Here is a 17,402-nt window from a genome sequence, read left to right on the forward strand (position 1 = left end):
ATGTGAATTGGTTGCTTTGGTTCATAGCATATTTATTTAGCGACAGCTTTTTCCAAATAATATCATTAAAAAAAAACACTTCACTATTCTTGTTTGCTTAGTTGACTGTGGATCCGCTGTACCTATGGCTCTCATTGAAGCTCCACTGCAGGGTCAGTCATACTTGTTAGTCAAAAGCAAGTGCCCTTGATTTCTGAACTCTGTTGCAACTGTAATTTGTTTTGTCAGCAGTGCTGTGACACTGTAACTGCACTGTATTTCTGGACTAACAACCCAGGAAGCAATTAGTAATTGTTTGTTTTGATTTTTTTTATGTTTTGAGTGTTCGTGCATAACACTCCAGACATGAGTTGAGAGCCCATGGTAGGACAGCATGGCCTTATCTCAGTGGGATCCACTCGACAGGGGGTCTGCTCATACTTCCAACAGCTAATACCATGTGACATTTCTGCGTCTACTGCAATTTGCAAGATTTTTCCCAGGAAAACAGGAAATTAGGTTCACATTGCTTAGCTGAATATCAGGATGTTGTTAATAAACTCCAAATGCTGGCTGTTTATTTAATACATTCTTCTGATGCATTCAAGTCATTTTTTTGGGAATTTAATGCTTTTTACAATGTTATCAAGTAGTCTGTCTTATAGAGACAAGCTTGACCAATCAGATTTGAGAACTAGAACTAATTGTTGTACAGTACAGCTAAAGTTACATCACTGATATAAAATAATCAAATTTAAATTATATAAAGTTATAATGTATTGCTTATAGGTTTTGTTGGCCAGAAAATGTTTGATATTTCTTTGTGATAGTTTTTTCTACAAATTTAATGTTTGTTGTTTTGTTAAAAAAAATTAATGTTTGTTTGTTTTTTACTGTGTACATTTTGCTGAAATGCCTGTAATAGTTTAATACCTCTGTGACTACTTACTCCACACAATATAAATGTGTGTCACTGTATAATAGATTTTTGTAACTGTGCTTGTATAGAAACAACATAATTATATAATATTCACTGGAGTATAAAAAAACGTGATAAACAGCCTTGGTCTCGGTTGTTGTACTGAGAAACGCAAATGACCCTCTCTATCACAATTGTTTGCTCTCATATAGCTGCTCGTAGGTTATTCTGTTTACCATTCATCTCTATGGGATTCTCGTTCATAATAAGCTATATTATATCATATCTTCCCGGTTTCATACACAGTTAAATGCGAGGAGTAACAAATGGATCACGGTTGCTCCTTGCAGGTCCACAGACGACCATAACATCCAATATTCCTGTTATGGTTCCAATTTCTAAACCGTATAGAGAAGCGGGAGAGGCGTCTGGTTATTAATGACCCTGCTGATAACCGCTCACAGACCATAGCCGCTCACAGCCATCATTCTGGAGACTCTGTGCGCGTGTGTAGCCGGTGGGAGGAGCCGCTTTCCTGCGATTGTCTGTCTGCGCTCGCGCTGCGCGCATTCCTCTAAAGTTGCGTTCTCGAGACATACTGCGTCGCGGAGGATTGCGCGTCGAGACACTCACACTTGTTTCTGACATCAAGATTTCTTTTGGTTCCCGTTTTGGTACCTTTCAAGATGACAGAAGAAAAGAATGTTCGACATTTAAAGCTGGTATGTGAGTATTTGGTCTCGTATCACGCTGTGCTTTAGTTAGTTGCGCTTTGGACAGGATTTAAACTGAGCATTAAGGTAGTTTAATGCTTCCTGAAGTAACCTGAAAGCGGAGAAGTTTTAATAATTCCGTAAACCAGGGCTGTGCTGCAAAACGCACTGAGCTGCTTACCTAGACAGTGTTTTGGGGCATCGTAAGCGCTTGAAAATGCTGTCTAGGTAGTGGGCTCGCTAGATATTGAGAAACAGTGCTGTAGAGTCTGTGTGTTTTACTACTTCACCTGCCTGTTCTCTTTTACACCGTGTTTCGACGCTGTTATTGGATGTGTCTGGATGAACGGGTGTTCGGTGGTGCTGACTAACACTGTATCATCATTTGAGCAGTGGTGTTCTCCTGTAGACAAAGATAAATGGATGATTAGTATCTCTCATACTCTGAACAGTTGGGCATTTGAACATATCGCTACCATAGCGACAATACAAGCATCTATTTATTTATTTATTTTTTTTTTTGGTATTTTGCTGAAGCAATGAATGTTTCATTTATGGACTTGACATTAAAAGTACTGAAAATAATACACTGGCTTTTAATTAATATTTTTATTTCATGTGCAGAAAGTTTTAAATTTTTATGTATTATTTAAATTTCTTTTTCTAACTATTTTTAAGAGCAGATATGTGGTTCTTAACTTGGGGTCCGGGGCCCACTAGGGGGCCTCAGTAAACTTTCAAGGGGCCACAAAAGGTAAAATATTTAAAAATAAATATTTCAATAAAAAATTTTACAATTTGCATCTGATTTCAGAGAAAGATTAGTTTAACATGCACTAGTTAGTTCTCAATAAATAAATAAAAAAATGTTAGCGAATGTAAAAAAAAAATTTTCTTTATATTTACACATTATGTTTCTTTTAAAAATAGGCTAAAAACTACCTGAGCAGAGTGAGAAGTGTGTTTAAAGAACATATAAGAATATAATTGTAATCAGCTGTTGTGCATAGTTTTTAATAAAAAATAAATAAATATATAGTTCTATGGGGAATAAAAAGCTCACCTAAAGTAATGTTACCAAACGTTAGTGAGTAATGCTACTAAAAAACAACTACAAATGACATTAGTAGTTGTAGTGTGTCGTTTTTAGTTAGCATTACTCACTAACGTTTGAAAACGTTGGAAACTCGTGTTACTTCTTTTTCGAATCGGGGCATAAATCAAAAGAGGTTTGGAACAGTTTTGATCTCAGGAATCCGGTTTAATTGTTTTCATACCTCAGCTGGTTTTGATTTGTAAGTGATTGTTTACACTTCGTTTTACAATATAAAGTCTGTTGTAAGTGTGGGGTTTTGTCGAGCTTTCATCAAAGGCTGTCAGAGTCCTTTAACAAAAAGCAGGTATTTGGGGGGTTTGTTTGTTCCGCTGGCATGCAGAACACGCTGTAGGCAGACCCTGAGTTGAAGGTCATTAAAATGTCATTTAGCAGCTGTCAGTTTTAAAAGATTATGTGGCAGATTGATCTGATATGTTGAAAGAGCACTACTGTTGGCTAACATAACTTACACGCTAAACCATTTAACATTTGTGACTAGAATTCATAAAAGTGATCTTTAGTGGCATGTGCACCATAGCTGTCAGTCCCTTCATGTTCTTTCACACAGGCTTCGATTACTGCCAGCTAAAGTAGGGATGGTTAGCTCTTAAAAAAACATGACTTTTATTCAGCTGCGACTCTCTGAGCAAAACAAACTGAGTGTACACTTGGTTTGAAGGCACCTCTTTTTTTACGCTCCTGTGGCTCATGACATGGCAGGTTCTCTCAGCTGAATTACACATGAATAAGAGCATAATTATATGATATGATGTGCTGGGTAACAGAAGGCTGAAATGGGCTGAACCGTGTTTCTTTTTTGCCCTCGCCATTGTTCATGCCCTAGAGACAAAAACAAAAGTATGATGGACTGTTGCATGGTCAGAGGGCAACCATGAAATGCCATTTTGTTATTTTATTCTATAATTGTAATTGCACTTACTGGAAAAAAAAAAAAAAAACTTAAATTGAATGCCTTTTTAGCTGTGAGCACTGTTGTGTTAACTTACCCATTTATTGTTGATGTGGTTAAATTGCAGCAGCTTGCAAGCCTAACAAAATTATTTTTTTTTTTTATAAATCTTGAAGAATCATCATTGACCAAACAGATATTAAAGTCAACTTGATTAAAAATGCTGGTAAAATGCAGTGAGAATTTATTTGACAAGGAATAACAGCATTTAGGAATGTATGTCCACTAATATACTTATAACCAGCTATATTTATTTGCTATATACAGGTATTATTAAAAGTTTACTTGTTTTGAAAGATGTTTCCCTAAGGCTGCATTTATTTAATCATAAATAAAGTTTGAAATACTATTACATTTTTTTTTTAAGTTTTCTTTTTGAGTAGATTTAAAAATGTAATTCATTTATATTATTATATTATATAGCATCATCACTCCAGACTTCAGTGTCGCATGGTCCCTCAAAATCATTCTCAAAATCATCAAAATATGTTTTGCTGCATTAGAAACATTTATTTTTATCAATGTTGAAAAAGAAAACCGTGATATACTTTTTTAGGGTTTCTTTGAATTTAAAGTAAAAAACCTAAAATATCTTAATGCATGTATGTACTGTCAACTTTAGATCAATTGAATGCATCCTTGCTGAATAAAGTAAATTTCTTAAAAAAAAGATGTATATAAGTATTCTGACTATACATATCGCCCAGCCCTATCCATAACCATATAGTATGAGTAAATGACATGTGCATTGTAACTATGCACTATACACTTGTTACTATGCTTAAAATGCATTGCAATTCCTAATTCAGGGATGTGGCAGTTTTACTTCCCTTCGTTGAAAGCAGGCAGGTGTGGCTGTATTTTATAAGGTTGCATTGTTGTCAGCATTCCACAAGGAACTCTGTTAGAACCACAATAAACAGAAACAATATCTTTTTCACAACATTTAGTTCTCGCACCCTTCCTGTCGGAAATAGTTAGTGCTATTTTTAGTCTACTGTACATGCAACCTTTTTGTCCATAATTGTAGATATCTATGCTTCTTCAGCTCTCCCCCCATTATGATGATGAAATTATCTGTTGCATTCATTGTGGTCAGCTATAAAGCTATAAAGAGTGTGCTGCTATTCAGTCGCTGATGATTCTACACTGCAAAATAAATTATGTTTCACCTGCTTTGCTTGAAGGCTGAATTGAATGAGAGGAGATAAAAATGTGTTGCACAAAACTTGAGCAAGGCTTTTTTTTGGATTGTCTTCGCCGACTGCATGCTAAACCAAACATGCAAGCAGTGTCGTTTGATGATATATGAACTATATCATAGGAATTATCAGAGCAGAAGTAGCAAACACTACAGCTACATCATATGGCCTCAAATTCAGCTCACATAGAGCTCTGTTGAGAGGAACATCTAGAGGGGCTGGCTGGGGACTGCGTCTGGATTGGACTGGCTCTGAGAGAAGCGTGAAGGGTACATTTTGCACAGTCCCTAGCAGACGCCACACTGATCGTGTCTGCTCACTGAGGGGACAGGTAAATCTCAGTGCCTTGTGCTGTAAGGTCGTTGTGTACCTAATGAAGGTGTTGAATATTGATCACACGCTCCCAGTCACATGTTTTATTCAGGGTGAGATGATTCTGTTTAAATCCTTGGTTATTTCTCAGTGTCACACTGTGTATTCATGAGACACAAAGGTATCAGGATGGTCCTGATGTTGACCCATGGTTTGTTTGTGTGATTCACAGTCAGCATTTAGACTTCATATATCATATATAATAAATGAGTATCAACACAACTATCTGCTGATTATTTGCATACATGTGGCAAACAAGCAGGTTTTAAACAGACTAGCTCTTGTTCTTTCATAAACAAGTCACATATTTTAGAAGTAGAGCAAAATAGGTGCCTTCTGGTGATATGTATTTGCTCTAAAATGACTTGAAAATGGTTGCTTTTATTGAGAAGCTTCAAAACTAATTTTGCACGATAAAAAACAGAAAACAAATCCTGTTCAAATAAATCAAGTTTTTGACACTGTTTTGTTCTGAATGGACATATTGAAAATCATATTTAATGCAAAATTACACTTAGTTTTATACTGCTGTAGCATAAGTTAAAAAGATTACTCAGCTTTGACACATAGCACATTTATAATCTTACAAAATATTTACATTTAAATTAAATGTTGTCCTTTTGAACTTTCTGTACATCAGAGAATCCTAATATTAAAAATGTATTACAGCTTCCACAAAAAATATTATTACCATCCACATTTTAGAATGATTTCTGAAGGATCATTTGACACGAAATACCAGAGCAATGGCTGCTGAAAAAATCAGCCTGATTTTTAGCATAACTAAACTACTTCCTTTTCATGGTACCAATTGGAAACATTGTGAACTAAACCAAGTCTAAGATTGGATCTTCCCATAAAAACAGCCAGTGCGATGCTGTTGCTCTTCCTCTCCGCTGCACACCTCTGAGCTGCACCGGATGCTTTCACTTTGCCTCTGGTTCTGGGACTTCTCTGTACCGCCTCTAACTTTCAGCTTGTGTATGTCACATTCCTGAGTGTGTCCTGAAAAAATAATGAGGCTTAATTGGATTTTCTGCCCATGTTGATCTCCATCCTACTGTTCCCAGAGAGCTGTGAGACGCTGGAAGTGAGATGGGCGGTTGACTCTCACAGGACCGCTGACCCTGGGGGTGGCTGTTCATGTACAGGCTGTTCCACTGCAGCTTTACCACTTCCTCCTGCAAACTGCAGCTCAGCAGGAAATGGGCTCTGGTCTGTTCAGTGCCAGACAAGTCTCTGTAGAGACCCAAACCACTAACACATCCATTTCAAATCATGGGACTGTAAATCATTTGGGAAGCTTAAGACCATCTGAAAAGCTGTTATAATTAGTAGTGACAGACTGAATTTGTAGACAATTTTGGTGCTCATTTTAAGGAAAAACCCTGAACTGCATTTAAACTTGTCCTTCGAGACTAGTCGTCATGTTGTCGGATTATGTGAAATTTGATGCATCAGGAACATAAATTATTAGATCTTCGGTTGACCAGATGCTGTTCTCTGTCAAGGTTTCAGCAGGTCTTCAGGTCTCTGCACTCCAGATCAGATCCAACTGAAAGATATCTGTTCTTTGTTTAATCATATTTTTTTATTCATTTGTCAGAAAATTGTATGGTAAATTATTAGTTGATTATTAGCATACATATTACTAGAATATTAGCCATGTATTAGTGCTAATTGAGAACATATTAATGCCTTATTCTACTTGACCTTATTCTACATCCCTAATCTTACCCAATACCTAAACTTAACAACTACCTTACTAACTATTAATAAGCAGCCAATTAAGAATTTATTAAGAGAAATGTCATAGTTAATATTTAACAAGTGTTACCTATTCTATCTGGATTACTGTATTGGACTAAAATACTGTTGTCATTTACTCACAAGTTGTTCCAAATCTGTATGAGTTTCTTGCTTCTGTTGCAACATTCATCAAAATGCATTCTTTTGTGTTTAACAAAAGAAAGAAACTCATACAGGTTTGGAACAATATGAGATTGAGTAAATGGTGGGTAAACTATCCCTTTAAAATGGCCTTAAAGGAGAAGTTCACATCCAGAACAAAAATTTACAGATAATGTACCACCTTGTCATCCGCGATATTCATGTCTTCTTTTCTTCATTCATGTCTTCTTTTCTTCATTCATTAAGAAATTATGTTTTTCGAGGAAAACATTTCAGGATTTCTCTCCATATAATGGACTTCTATGGTCCCCCAACTTTTAACTTATAAAATGCAGTTTAAATGTAGCATCAAAGGACTCTAAAATATCCCAGCTGGATTTAAATACTTTTTAACCTCAAATGCTTGTGTAGCTCTGCATGAGCTCCGTTTATTATTATTTTTTTTTATTTTTTTTTTTTACTCCAAGACAGGGTAGGGCTAAAAACACCCATCTCATATTCTCACCCAACTTCAAAATCATCAAATGTAGATCAATCTAGAATGATTTTGAAGTTAAAAGGAGAAAATGAGATGGGAGTTTTTTGACCTACCCTAACTGTCATCAGCGGAGAAAATTGAATTCATGCAGAGGTATGACAAGACGAGCGTTTGATGTTAAAAAGTATATAAATTGTAATTTATTTTTGAAAAGAACTGATCGTTTTGTTAGATAAGACCCTTCTTCCTCGGGTGGGATCTTTTAGAGCCCTTTGAAGCTGCATTTAAACTGCATTTTGTAAGTACAAACTCAGGGGCACCATAGAAGTCCATTATATGGAGAGAAAACCTGAAATGTTTTGCTCAGGAAACATCATTTATTTACGACTAAAGAAAGAAAGACATACCATCTTCTGGTCGACCATCTGTTTCCGTGGTGTGTGGTGAAACTATTTCTGTCAAATCTGTTTGGAATCTGGAATTATCTGGCCTTAATTTATCTGTAAACTTGAGAGAAAGTGTGGTCTAGCCTCAGTTTAACCTCTAAAAACTTGGTTCATCGTCATATATATTTCAAAGTTATTGATATAGCATGCATAATAACTTCTAGCAAAATATTCAAAATGAAGCAACAACCAAATTACAACTGCCATTTCTGTAATACTGCATCAGCAGATACTTTTTTCATATGTGTGGGGAGTGGCCTATATAGTGTCAAATTATAGAGTTAAGCCATTTTTAAAACCATCAAGTTTTTGTATTTTGTTACTAATGGATGTTGGGATGTTGTTTTTTTGTATGTATAAAAAATTAATTAAAAAAAATTTTATCATGAAAGAAAGAAAGACAGACAACATCTTGGATAAGGGAGTGAGTACAATATCTGTACATTTTTGTTTGGGAAGTGAACTACTCCTTGAAATTTACCTTCATCAAACCTTCATAAACCCCGTCTATGTTGTTTGACACCCTGATATATAATGCATACACTGTACAGCTGTGAGCACATCAGAACAACCCGCATCTGCTCCGTCTCTGTGCTGGTTGATGCAGAGGTGAGCATATGGGACTAATCGGCTGTGCTGCTGTGGAGGTGGAGCCAGGCATGAGGTCAGGAGCTTCCTGCGGCAGCTGAGGGAGGCTCCCGCTGTGGCTGTTAAAAGCCAGCTGCCGTACCCGTACATATGCGTGTGTCTGCCTGCATCCTGTGATCTCACCTGGCACGGGGGTCAGGCAGTGGCGTCATCCAGCCTCACCCCAGAACCTCGTCCTCCAGGGCCGGTAAAGCACAGACAGGGTGGAGTGTGGCTTAGGGTTATGATTATAGACACACAATGTGTGCATTTCAACTCTAGCAGACGCACAAGTGCACCTTTTATACTGTATAAATATAAGCATTGTCACAGATACTTACTTTGATCCTGTAAGAATATATGAGGTGTTTCCTACGCCGATAGTGAATCTACAGTGCAGCAAAGAGATATTTTTGCAGTGTGAGGAACTGAATGTGATAATAAAAAAATAGACCGCATATCTTTCTTTGAGTTGCACACAAAAACAAACTGATTCACAAACTAACGACTCTTTTGAGCTGGGAATATGTAATGAATCGTTCAAAAGACTAACAAAGTTATTTCTCATTTAAGTATTTGCTGAATCTGTTAATTTTTTTTTTTTTTTAAATAATGCATTACATTTATAAAATGTAAAAACATTTACAATGTTATAAAAGATTTCTATTTAAAATAAATACTGTTTATATAAATGATCATAGAAACATTTTCAGTGAAAAAAATTGAGTAGCACAGCTTTTTTAATAAGAAATGTTTCTTGAGCTGCAAATCAGCATATTAAATTATTTCTGAAGGATTATTTGATACTGAAAAATGGTTGCTTTGCCATTAGAGGAATACATTGAATTGTAAATATATTAAAATATAAAATAAGTTAATTGTAACAATATTTTACAATACAACTGTTTTGCTGTAGTTTTGATCAAATGATTGCAGACTTGCTTAGCATTAGAGACGTATTTTCTAAAAACGTTTAAATAATCTTTCCAATTTTGAAAAGGAAGAATATAAGACATGACTTTCACTGCCATTCGCAGTGCATTAATATCTGTAATGTGAAGTATTATTCAAATTTATTCAAATATTTAGAAAGAAAATAGAAAGTTTGTGAATAGTAATTCTATAAAAAAAAAAAAAAAAAAAAAAAAAAAAAGATATATTCTGATGAATTATGACACATTTAGGAAACATTTATTAAGTAAATGCAGGGAATTTTAATGCCATGTTGACTTTGAATTAGTAATAACACCCAAATGTTGTACAGGCTGTGACGTGCACTCCGGAGACCTTACTAGCATCAGCAGTCAATATTTCAGCATGCACATCATCTGATCTTGACTCATTTATGACCATATAAAACCATAAAAATAAATCCACGTGCACAACTCCTCCTCAACTCCTGCATGTTTACTCTGAATCTCAGCAGAAGGAGCTCTGCACATTTAAGCTGAGCTTGGATTTATAGTCCTTTGTTAGGAATACAGGAAGAGGCTCGGAGAGCAGGTAGGAGGAAGAGAAGGGATGAAGAGCTAACTCGCTCACACTTACTCATTTCACCATCATGTGAACACAAAGAACGGAGACTCCTACGCTCTCCGTCGGCTCAGTAACAGCCCAACTTGAGGCAGAGCAGGATTATAGAGTATGACTGAAAAGCTCTCTTCAATTTATGCAATGCATAATCCATGAATTATGAATACAAACGAGCCATATGTTTGTGTTTCTAGCCATGGAATGCTATCTATAGCTTATTGTCAAAGCATATTTTTTTAAGCCGTCTGTCTGATGGCTGATTATCTCATTCAGTATAGAAAAAAAAAAACTGAAATTGAACAGTGGTGGAGACCGCATCACATCTAATACAGAAAGTTTGGTGTAAAATAAGCCATATTTTATACACTTTAATAGCATTTAGATATTTAAGTCTGATGATAATGTTATTTCTTATGTCAGAAACACCATAGTTGTTGAATTAAACATGATATATTTGCTGTTGTGCCATAAAATATTCTATATGTAAATGCTGTTTTGATGGGCCAAGCTTGGCATAGGTATTTAGAGTTATACTGAATAGATGTTGATACGAGCCTGATCTCATGACAAAACAGTTATTTAAAATGTTAATAATATTTTACACTTTTACAGTATTTACTGTAATTTTGATTATTCCTACCGACCCTTAACTTTTAACTAGTAGTGTGCTTTAAAACAAAAAAAAAGCAAAGAGCATTGTTTTCTTTGATTTGGCACTTTTAAGTGTTGAGTTACTTGGAGTGGGACTTCATGTAAATTTATAAAGCTGATATCCTTGAAAACCAATTGGTCTTACGCTGGCATTTGATCTCCATTGGATCGCCATTGTTTAGTCAGTGGTGCATCCACAGTGTTAAATGTGAGGCCTACAGGGTGTTGAACGAACATAAAATGGAATGGTTTAGACCGTTGTGCAACTGTACACTGCAAAGCCATAGTCTATGGCAGAAAATGTAAACATTATGACTATGATGGGTGGGGGGGATAATGGACTTCTCAACTCAACACATGGAAATGCATAAACGCAACAGCAAGACTTTGACATTTCAACAAAAAGAATCAGGAAAACAATCAAAGTCAGCCAAGGAAAACAATGCTTTCTCCCTGCCCCATCCCAGAGGAAATACCAAACATTACAGCAGCTTATAAATAGCATATCCTTCAGCCAAAAGCAGGAGGGGTTCTACATCTCTGGGGGTCTTTGGAAACACGCCAACATCTCTGACACGTCTGTCTTGCACTTCCCTTGCACTCTTTTCCTTGCTATCTGCCCACCTTCTGCATGAGTTAGCAACCTTGTAACACCTCACAAACAGCCGTTTAATTATTAATAAGCAGCAGCAGCACTTGTTTCCGAGAGTGCTTTTTTATATGGGTGCTTCAATGGAGGAGTGTTTGAGGACACTGACCCGAGTGATCGCACGGGTTATCTGAGGTGCCCGATAGTTGGCTGATCACACAGCACCCACAAGGACACACACTGTAGCATACAGCTGCTAGAGGTGCTAGTATACAAGATACTAATAGATATAAGAAAAGGCAAAAGAACCAGAGCATTCTATACATGGGTGTGTTTTTTTTTTTTTTTTTTTTACTTGCATTACATGTTCTATAGATTGATTATAATTAAAAAATAAATTAATTTCTCCTTTTCTATTTTTAAGCTCCCATTAAAACTGTCTTGGAAACAGTTTTTTTTCCATTCCTTACATGCATTTATATTCATTATTATTGCTCTTGTATGCACACCAATGATGCATTTATTTGACATAAAACAACTTAAAAACCAACAGTATTTCTTTAAAACAAATCTTTTGTAACATTATTAATGTGTGTGTGTGTGTTTATATATATATATATATATATATATATATATATATATATATATATATATATATATATATATATATATATATATATAGCGGTTTTTCCTATTAAAATGAGAACAAATAATTTAAATAAAAAAAATAATTAACCATTTTAGTTTTTCAAATGAAAATATTCTATATTGTGTACTTTATAGAGCATGTGTGTAAAGGACAAAGAAAAAGTTTAATATCAGCGGAATATTTTAAATATGCAACATTTCAAATCAAGCTGCAATTTGTATCCGGGATTCAATCTGCATCATGGAAATCATACAGCCTTAACTTATAACTAGTTATAAATTCAACATATCTTTACATGGTATGTTGCATTTTACTGGCTTTAACTGTACGTGCATGTAAGCAGCCAAAATGCAAAAGCAGCCGAGCAGAAAAAAGTTGCAAATGTGTCAGTGTGATTATTATTATTATTATTTTAATTCATCTTTGTTTAAACTGTAGATATGCAAATGTTTACGGTATGATAACCGTACACTTTTAAAGTGAAGTGAAGTGAAGTGAAATTCAGCCAAGTATGGTGACCCATACTCAGAATTTGTGCTCTGCATTTAACCCATCCGAAATGCACACACACAGAGCAGTGAACACACACACACACACACACACTGTGAGCACACACCCGGAGCAGTGGGCAGCCATTTATGCTGCGGCGCCCGGGGAGCAGTTGGGGGTTCAGTGCCTTGCTCAAGGGCACCTAAGTTGTGGTATTGAAGGTGGAGAGAGAACTGTACATGCACTCCCCCCACCCACAATTCCTGCCAGCCCGAGACTAGAACCCACAACCCTTCGATTGGGAGTCCAACCCTCTAACCATTAGGCCACGACTTCCCCTTTAAACTGTGATACACCATCATACCGCTAAAGTCACAAGTCCCTTTAGTTGAAGAAACTTCCACGTATTGATTCACGCTACTAATTTTCTGATTTCCTCATTCCCAAGAGGAGTTTCCGGAGTATTGTGAGTTCATGTGCAGCGTCATGTGCCTCTGTGGTTTAATAATGAGATGGAGGGAGACACCCATCCCAAATCTTTCCTCAGTTATATTTCTGAATGAGAAAGGCCAGCATGCAATATTATAAATCATTTTACTTTAGGGCCTTGAGGAAATGCTAGGTGGGTTTGAAAGGTTACATAAGCATTCAGCCCGCAAATTCATAGAAAACAGAGAAAGGCCATCAGCTAATAAGTCCATTTGATTGGTCATGCAAGACTGAGTCAAAAACTGCACTTTCACATAGAATACATTTTTCATCCTGCTAATAAAATCTGTATGGATTGCTAAAAATACATTAATGAAGAGCACATTGGGTGTCTTGTATAAAAAAAAAAATACAATAATAAAAGACAAAACACTAAAAAAACTAAAACATGATAGTAGCAACCATTATTAGCTCTAGATATGGTGAAATATGCAAGCACCTGTTTTGAATATCATAAGTATTTGGATAGGATCAGAGATAGCTATGATACTGTAGCAGATTCTGCTGTTCATTATTGTCAGATGGGAATGCAGATTAGTACATTTGAGACTCAACGCAGCAACCCATCAGATTGCCATTTATGTGCGACACAGGCTGCATTTCATTCAGGCTATGGGAAATTAGCATATTTATAGGAATTTTAGAGGAAAGGTACGGCATTAGTTTGGTCATCAGTTCTTCGCACATTTTGTGTCACACGTTCTGCGCCCCATGTCAGCAAACAAGAAATGAAAGGAGACTGAAAATGAATTTTTGCGAGTGCAAGTGTGTTTGCGGTGCGGCATCACAAAAGGATTTGACGCAGCTTTTGCATGTTTACACTCCCATTGATCAAATTCTTAATGCATGTCAGCGGGGACCTTCACCGCAATGCTGAACCAGACCTACTAATGTTTGGAGATTCAATGCATCTTGTTCTCCAAAATCCGTGAAATAGAGGAAGTATTAAAGAATTTGACAGAAAATTTCAGGCTAGAAACTTCAGAGAAATTTACTGTTATCTTTAATGTTTGTGAATCGATTCCTTGACATTTAAAATTGAGGAATCAAAGAATCTTTGTGCTCTGATGCTGAACCTTAGCTTAAAACCTTCTGACACTCTTCTTTTAGCTCCAATGGGACAGTTTGTTCTCGTTCCTATGTTCTTCTGTGGCTTCCTGTGAGGATTCGATTCACCACTAGACACAGCGGCACAAGCACTCCTTCAAGTTCTCACCTCTGTCTCCTCCCTGAAGGTACTGGAGGTGAAGACATGGGGTCAGTAGTCCGTCTGTCAGGAACACTAGGGCAATACACGTAACCAACTCTCAACAGCTCTTTTTATTTAGCCTGTTTCTCTATAATCTGGGTTTAATGTTTCATGCGGTTTTGTGCTGCATTTTTATCCCATTTTGTTCTCACCAGAGCAAATGCACATCAATAATGGAAGTGCTTTGGAGTAGCAGAGAGAAAAAACAAGCATGAAGGTGTTCTGTTAGTGTTAGACACCTCTCCAGCTAACAGCATTAGGAAAATTACAAGTCTATCTAGAGTGTTAACGCTGCTGTGATTGGTCTATTTGGTGTCAGTTCCATCCACAGGTGATAAATAATTAATTTTACAAACAGAAACTGTTGTTTTAGTGAAACTGAGGTTTTGACCTCAATTCTGGGCTGAAGATTGTTCAGGGAAATAAGTCAGTCATAAGCTCCTATGGAGAAAAAAAAAAGTCAAATTTATCATGTCACATTGATGCTTGCTGTAATTTAAACTCTTAAACTCTCTAACTAGAACAAACTACTCTCGGACTATAGAGTGAATCCATTTGAATGATTATTATATTTTATATATTGGATATTTATTTTTGCATACTACTAATTATATTTTATATATTGGATATTTATTTTTGCATACTACCAATCAAATGACAAAAGGATTTTTAAAGGATTCTTTGATTAAGTTTAACAAAACATCATTTACTTGAATTTTTTTTTTTTGTAAAACTGTATAAAAAAATATATATATATATATATTTACAATGTAAAAGATCAAATAAATGCTTTCCTAAATAAAACAATGTATATATTATTATATATTTACTTAATTTTTGTTATTTATTTTAGGTGTTGAGATACTGAATTTGTTAAAATTGAAGCATGTAATAGCTGTGCCACTAGCAGCGCTAAACAGAAATACTAAAAAAAATAAAATAAATGAAATACAATTCCAAAAAGGGTTTCTAAACACTTAAACTGCCAATTCAGTTCTGTCCCTTCCACAATTGTGTGCCAGAAATCAACATTTCACATTATTTTCAAAAGCACCACAGAATCACAGTGTTTCAGGAAGACAGCCTACAAATGGCTTTTCTTGGGAAAAAAAATTACACACTTTATTTTTTACAATTCTATTTGTGACTGCAGAATGTTGTGAAACACACACATTTCCAGTGGCGTTTTCCCCTCCCTCTCACATGGAGATCCTGCCACTTCCCTATCTGGGACAAAGGAAGCCTCTTCCATCATTTCACAAGCTTGTTATTCTCGAGTGCTAGGGCACCAGATGTGCTCTGACCTGGATCTGCGATCTTCGATCATGAAGGTTACTCATCCGTGTTTTTACAGATGCCAGAGCGTTGAATCTCTAGTCAGTGGTCATTGCTCTGATTCCCACAAAACTAAGCCACCACGACACTGTTTACATTCTATGAATAGATTCACATGTTTGATTAAGCCAGTCCAGTGTCAGAGCGGATGTGGAGAACATGAACAGAGGCCAGTGAAGCAGAAGCTGAACTCTTAGTGTGGAAAACTGACATTTGATGTGCAACATGATCTGCCAAAAATACAACAAAGCACACCTCTGGGGATTGTTACATGGGATGGAAAGAGTGACTGGAATCGTAACGAATTTAACGACTTTGGTTCTGATTCCTCTTAACGATTCTGGTTAATTAACAGCTCCATTCTTTTAATACTTGTAAGAAATAAATATTTTTTTTGGAGGAAAAATGAAGTTTCATTGCCAATAAGATCATTTCAATAAAATAAAAATTCAATTTTGAACAGTTCTTGCTAAAGGTTTCTTTATTCATAGATTTTGAAGGATTTGGAAGGTTTTTTAATCTGGCATAAATGCAATTAAATAATTGCCCTTAATTATAATAGACATCAATACATGTTTGTTTGTTTAATGGTATACTGACAAAATAAAAAATGATAAAATTTTTAGATACATGTTATCATATAAACAGTCAGTGACTACACTGACTTGAGTCTCGTTTGCAAGCTGTACGCTGTATTTGATAGTTATTTCATAGTTATTTTAAAATGTAATGGTAGTCTTGATGAATGAAAAATACTTATTTCAAAACTATAAAAAAATCTACTCTGACCAAAAAACGTATAAATGGTTGTTTATGGCCCTTTTAGAAGTGGAGAAAACGCATGATGTGAATGGCCATCTATGACCTCGGTGACCAGACAGCTATTGTGTATCCTTATAAAAACACATCTACTGCAATTATCCCAAGTTTGCCCTCTACTTCAATCTTTGACATTAAAAATAAATAAAGTAGCACTTATGGTTTGAGAGACTGACCACTTACTTTTGGGATCTAGGCAGCCTTGTGTCGACTCTCCCTGTGTGGCTCCATGGTTTGGTTGTGTTGAAGCCAGGCTATCCACTCACAGCTGAAATCTCACTGCGGTGCAGCTAAAAACAGGCCTTACACATACCCTCATTACACTGTCCCACGGGAGATGAAATAAACCGCCTGTTTAAGCAATACTTCAACATGTTAAAGGCATATTCACCCTTTGGGCCTTGTTCTAGCGCCGCTGTGTACTTCAGAACGCTTATTTAATTAGCGACATGTCTCAGTTCCACATGAAGTTGTCGGTGGGGTAATCCTGTAATTTGTAATTAACATACATAACCTTTTGTTCTCGTTTGATATTTGAGGAATGCTCACTGCATACTAATTCCTCTCTCACTCGCGTCTTTTGTTAATGCTAATCACTGCAGAAAATCAGCATGTCACTTATTGCGTGGACAGCTTTACTGTGCCGAAGACACATGTTCAGTGCCTGCGCTTGTACAATGGCTCACCTGTTCAGCTCAAAGTGTTAGCTGTGGGTGAGCAGATTATTACTCAGTGTGGGTTCTCCATAACGTGTGTCATATTTATACAGCGGCAAGATTTAGCAGTTGAAGGTGGATAGGAGAATGGTGAATGTTCGCGGTGGTGAAGAGTCGTGGATTCTGTGCCAGACACTTCATTTAAAACACACCTGCATGCTCTTATTCAC

General features: G+C 36.2%; 1 protein-coding gene across 5 annotated transcripts in view; it reads left to right on the plus strand.

Annotated features, from left to right (window-relative positions):
* Positions 1 to 17,402, plus strand: part of mid2 (midline 2) — a 127,349-nt gene that overhangs the window by 42,180 nt on the left and 67,767 nt on the right. The window contains exon 1 of one of the 5 annotated variants that reach the window (XM_026280983.1): positions 1,336 to 1,620. The exons of 2 other annotated variants lie outside the window; for them this stretch is intronic. The gene's annotated coding sequence lies outside the window, so the exon portion shown is untranslated. Of the gene's footprint in view, positions 1 to 1,335; positions 1,621 to 17,402 lie in introns of those variants that run through there. 2 more of the 5 variants (XM_026280982.1, XM_026280986.1) reach the window with 2 other exon arrangements.

This window comes from Carassius auratus, chromosome 14, assembly GCF_003368295.1.
Source record: "Carassius auratus strain Wakin chromosome 14, ASM336829v1, whole genome shotgun sequence".
Lineage (NCBI taxonomy): Eukaryota > Metazoa > Chordata > Actinopteri > Cypriniformes > Cyprinidae > Carassius > Carassius auratus.